We start from the raw sequence: 6,040 nt of genomic DNA on the forward strand, positions 1-6,040 counted from the left end.
TATAACATCTTTCTCGGTCACACGGGAAACTATGTCCTGTACTTTGTTAACCTCTTTCCACTTTAGACCTAGGTAGCTGCATCGAGTCACTGGTACTAACAGACATTTACTCCTATGTGGCATGTTTCTACACACTTTATTGACTCACTTTTATCCAGAACCGCCTAAACCTATGCTCTGATACCAAAACTTGTAACACCCCTTACCTGGTAGGTAAACCCACCAAATAAGTGATGTCACGTTTCAGTATCAAAAACCCGTGTTGAAAATTTTCTTTTTCTTTTTAGCTTAAAAGCACAATTAAAATCTATTACATTTAAAAAAACTTAACATTTATCCAGTGGAAGATTAGAGATTAAACTATTACACAACATGTCACGAATACTAAACCAAGTTGACCACTAGTGACTCGCCAAAGATGCAAAGCTGTTCAACACCACTGACATAATATCAACTCTAACCTGCAGGGGGAAAAAGAAGGGGAGTGAGCTCGAAAGCCCAGTAGCAATATCCAAACTACAGAATCCAACCCTCTCAGCTAAGACAATAGTAACTACATTATTTCCATTTTAATCTTTTGCTTGGTTTCATTTTAATTTCACAAATTTCAAAAAAAATACTTACAATCTCACTATATCAAACTTATCTATATTTTCGTCATACAACTTTTTCATATATTCTTACTTATGTCTCTTTAGATATTTCACATATCATCATATATTATTTCGTATCACATTTTTCTCCTTTTACCATTTATTTTCATATACTATTTTTCCGTGTTAATTACCCCGAGCGGGGAGCGATCAACATAATATATCATTTCTTCCGCGTGAGGTCCGATCAACAATCATATCATATATCATATTTCACAAATCACATATCACATATCACAAATCCTTATTCCCAAGTCATCAGATATTATTTTATCCATCACAGATTATTATTCACAAGTCATTAGATATTATTTTATCTTATCTTATTATATATTACAGATCACAAATTACAGATCCTTTATTCAGAAGTCATCAGATATTATTTTATCTTATCTTATTATATATCATAGATCACAAATTACAGATCCTTATTCAGAAGTCGTCAGATATTATTTTATGTTATCTTATTATATATCACAGATCACAGATCACAGATCACAGATTCTTTATTCAGAAGTCATCTGATATTATTTTATCATATCTTATTATATATCACATATGACATAACTTTATTCACCAGTCATCCGATATTATTTTATACGTAACAAATTACAGATTCTTATTCAGAAGTCATCAGATATTATTTTATACGTAACAGATTATAGATTCTAATTCAGAAGTCATCAGATATTATTTTATATTATCTTATTGTATAGCCCCAATATCTGCTTGGTTTCAGGTAGGGTACACGGACCAGATCAGAAACAGAATCAGATGCAAACGCGAATTTTGTCCTCGGGAGGACTCCGCACAGACCACCCATAGGGTGCATATCAGATAATCAGACCACCCATGAGGGTGCAGACAGATAATTCAGACCACCTATGAGGGCGCAGACAGATAATCAGACCACCCATGAGGGTGCAGATCAGGCAGATCAGATAGGGGCCCATCAGATAACAGACGATCCTCGCTTCGGTTATCCAGAAGACGAGTGATCACAGATAATGCAGCGTTGCTGTCCTATGGCATGCCAATTGTACCCAACTCATATGACCAAGCAAACGGGACGTTTTATTTCATATTCTTCTTTCAAATATCTTTTTTTCACATTTATTCCATTTCCAAATATCACTTCAGATAATCGTTCTTATCGAATTCACAGACATTCTAAACTTTTAGTATATGCTTTTATAACCTTTATATAATATTCTTTTGTTTCATTTTATTCAGGCTCTACTTATCAGATAACTTCTTTTTCATATACGTTCAGATATCTTTTCATAATCTATTCAGACATATTTCACATTATTCAGATTTTCATAATTTATTACATTTCATTGCATATCATATCCAATGTCTTTTATTCATATTCGTACCATTTTTCCGCAGATCATTTATATCAAAATGAATAAGTATCATAATAATCCACATATTAAATCATAAGCATATTTAAGCACATTATTTAATAAATATCTCACATATAATCACATTATAGCACACACCATCTCAACCAAAGGAATTAAAAACCATAGAGAGGATACGTTACCTCGTAGGCTTATGAACATAAGCCTTTATCACCTTTCGACGCTTCGCTACCTTCTAAGTCCATTCCTTAGTGATCTTCTTACTATAGATCTATTCGCCTTTACACATTATATAAATATCAAACTATTAGTCATTTATTCACATAATTACGAACATACGTCTTATTATCTCATTCCTTAACCGTTGCGCCCGTATTTTCAATTTTATCGGCTCTCGGCCCTTTACCAAATTCTAAAATTCTCATAAATTCACATTAACCTTTATATTTATTCTAAATTATATTTCCATAATCAAATTATCAAAATTAAATCAATAACCATATTATCTATTAATGCCCTTTTTCGATACGTTCGGCTGTAGGGTACCGACATCTGATTCACTTCTAACGACTTTACGTACATTCCTTACTCACCTCACTAATCAAGATTAGGAATCCCCAATTACCTTAGTTAACCTCTAATTATATTGACTTTTAACTTAGGGATTTTTGGGAACAATCCCCCAAAAAGTGAAAACTGTCGAAACGACGTCGGAAAATTCCCGAAAAGTGTCGTTGGCTCCAGTTTTCGACGTAGATTCTAAATACACTATCAAAATAACCAATAAAAATGCACATCCCATAGATATTGAAGGTCCAGATTTCGAACCCTTTCCATTTTGATGCCTAAAGTCCGATATTCTTTCGTTTTCCGATTCTAAATGCGTTTCTATGTATCGTATAACCAATATCCATGTCCCTTTCAATCCATTAACCATCAAAATTCAACATTATATAACTTAGGTTTTGATCCCTTCATCAACAACATACCATAGTTTTTTTTTTTGAATTAAACTAACAAAACCTAACTTATGTCGCCTTACGATAGCACAAACGTCAATATTTCGAAAATTAAACGGTGCAAACTCCTCAACCCATTTTGAACGAAATTTTCAGAATTCATACTCATTAATTCATCAAAATTCAAGCTATAAAAATAATATAGAAGTATAGAGCTACCTTTATTTATCGGGGTTTACGCGATTGTACGTCCGATATGCTGAAAAACGGGGCTCGAATTTGCAATAAAAGCTTGAGATGTCTATGGCTATGGAGGAGCACGAAATTTTGAAGAAGAAATGAGGTTGGAGGTGCTAGAAATGACTCCAATTGTCTAGAAGGTTCCTTATTTAAATTATGCCTAACTTTTATTTAAATTAATTAAGTTAAAATACTTTATCTTGTAACATTTTATTTCCCCATCAAATAAATTTATTTACAATGTTTATTTTTACCCTCTCGTAGAATTTTAATACTAGTTTAATGTAAAATTATTCTCGTCCGAAACCTCAAATGTTTCGCCGATCAATTTTGCGAAAAACCGAAATAATCGGCGATAAAAATTCCAATTACTCTCAAAATTCCCAAATCAACTCCTCATATTATTTACATATATTTTAGGTCATTACCCATAATTTATAAAATTATTAGCCTGAAATTTTGATTTACGATTTTACGCGTGCAACGAAAATCGTCGATAATCGGTTGAACGACTTCTCGTCTAAATTTTCTACCAAAGGGTCCGACTTAACTACTAATTCGCTTCACATATCTAGACATTTTGATAAGCCCTACAATCCAGGATACTACACAAATCCTAAGAATTTCCCAATTTAGTCATCGAACAGCTTTAATCGACGACTTTTCTCAAGAACGTACCAGAACTCTCTAAAACTTAATTCTTTGCTCACATATCTTTTCTAACACTTAATTAAGACTTATATTTCACTATTCCATGATTTATTGAATTATCAAAATTTATTTTGTTATTTATTTCGAATTATTCGCCGAAAACCCTAATTTCGGCGATTTTCGGCACCAGAAATTCACTTTTCCGTCTAAGGTGGATTTTGGGGCATTACAGTGTGTATTGTGTGTGTACAACGTATGTATTATTTGTGCAGTGTGTGTCGGTGCAATGTGTGTATTATGTGTGTTGTCTATGTTGCGTGCTCAGTGTGTGTATTGTGTCATTGTGTGTATGTCTAGTATACAATATGTATATCGTGTGTGCAATTTATGTAGTGTTGTGTGTGCGTACGCGTGCGCGTGCGCAGTGTGTCTTCTATGTGTTCGGTGTGCAATGTGTTGTATTGTATGTATGAAGTGTGTGTGCAGTTCATCTGGAATATGTCCAATTTTATTGTTTTGGAATTTAAAATTTCTAATTTAGTTAAAAAATTAAAATTTTAGAATCTATAATACAATCAAATGTAGTACTCCCTCCGTCCCATAATAATTGTCACTTTTTTCCATTTCGGTCCGTCCCACAATAATTGTCACACTTTATTTTTACTATAAATGATAAGTAGGTCTCATATTCCACTAACTCACTTCACTTACATTTTATTATAAACCAATATAAAAAAGTGGGTCCCACATTTCATTAACTTTCCAACCAACTTTTTTTACATTTCTTAAAACTCGTGCCCACAATAAAAGTGATAATTATTGTGGAATGGAGGGAGTATAATATAGTGTAATATAACAAATATAACATCTTTTGATTAGAAAAGGAAACCTTGCCGTTTAAAATATCTGTCGTTATGAAACGTGTGTCCCCTCACGTTTATGCATTAAGTTTTAAAAGTTGCATTAAGTTTTAAAAGTTCGCATATCGTAACAATGTTTTATAGAATGGACAACTTTAAGTGTGTTTTCTTTGAGGTTTCTTCAACCGTATCGTGTAGCGGAAATTTGAATTATTATTTTTGTTGTGCGAAGCAAATTTATGTGGTTTGTTTTTTCACCATTCCAGTTATTTTTTACAATCAAATGTACTCCTTCCGTCCGTTAATAGGAGTCCCATTTTTTCATTTTAGTCCGTCCGCGAATAGGGTCGCACCTTCCACTAACTCATTCTACTCACATTTCATTTAAAACTAATATACACAAGTGAGACCCCTATTCCACTATCTTTTTTCCACCAACTTTTCTTAATACTCCCTCCGTCCCATGCTACTCTTACTTTTCACTTTGACAACTTAAATTTGAACATAAGTAATTAGTGTAATTAAATTAAAATTTTAAGTGCAATATGGCAACACGTGTTAAAGGAAACACGAACTAAATTAAATACCATAATTTTTTTTATCTAAAATAGAAATAGTGCAAATAATTTGGGACCGTCCGATAATGAAATGTGCAAGTAGCATAGGACGGAGGGAGTATTTCTTAAAACTCGTTCCGTCGAGAAATAGGACTATGGGCAGACGGATGGAGTATTATTTAGCTATCCCACTTTCATGTTGCAAACCAATAAATAAAGTTAGATATGATGCTAGTTCTACTGGTTGAGGTTTAGGGTTCTGATGGTATCCAACCATGTGCCCTAATTGTCATTATGTAACCCGTAATTTTGTGCCCTAAATCTAACACTAAATGTGATAATATGTCTCCTTAAGAGTATCTTTCGTATGTATATGTGTCGCAAATCTAAAACTAAATGTGATAATATATCTTTCGGGCAATAAAGCATTTTTCAGCAATATAATTTCAGATTCTCTGTACCAAAACAAAAAAAATGGAAGGAGAGGGAGATAAGAGGAGAGGAGAGGAGAGGAGAGAGAAAGAGAGACTATCCATTAATTATTATAAGAAAGGGTGCCTAGCAGCCCTGCAATCATTTATGTAATCTAGAAGAGTAAGGTAATCTGCAACGCTGTCTCTTATTCGTCCCTTAACCGTCCCTTAAATTACTATTAATGAGCTCCACTATACTTTTTTACTCCATCTCTTAATTAAGGGACGGAACCTGCAACACTCCATATCTTATCTATTCCTTAACCGTCTCTTAAATTAC

At 33.2% G+C, this 6,040-nt stretch overlaps 1 long non-coding RNA gene across 1 annotated transcript; it reads right to left on the reverse strand.

Annotated features, from left to right (window-relative positions):
• Window positions 1-262: 262 nt before the first annotated feature.
• Window positions 263-3,329, reverse strand: LOC121798118. The gene is made up of 3 exons (XR_006050012.1): window positions 3,199-3,329; window positions 2,203-2,299; window positions 263-461 (listed from the first exon to the last, which is right to left on the reverse strand). It is a non-coding gene; the product is annotated as an uncharacterized LOC121798118 (long non-coding RNA).
• Between the last annotated feature and the right edge of the window lie 2,711 nt (window positions 3,330-6,040).

The sequence above is a fragment of the Salvia splendens genome, chromosome 1 (genome assembly GCF_004379255.2).
Source record: "Salvia splendens isolate huo1 chromosome 1, SspV2, whole genome shotgun sequence".
NCBI lineage: Eukaryota > Viridiplantae > Streptophyta > Magnoliopsida > Lamiales > Lamiaceae > Salvia > Salvia splendens.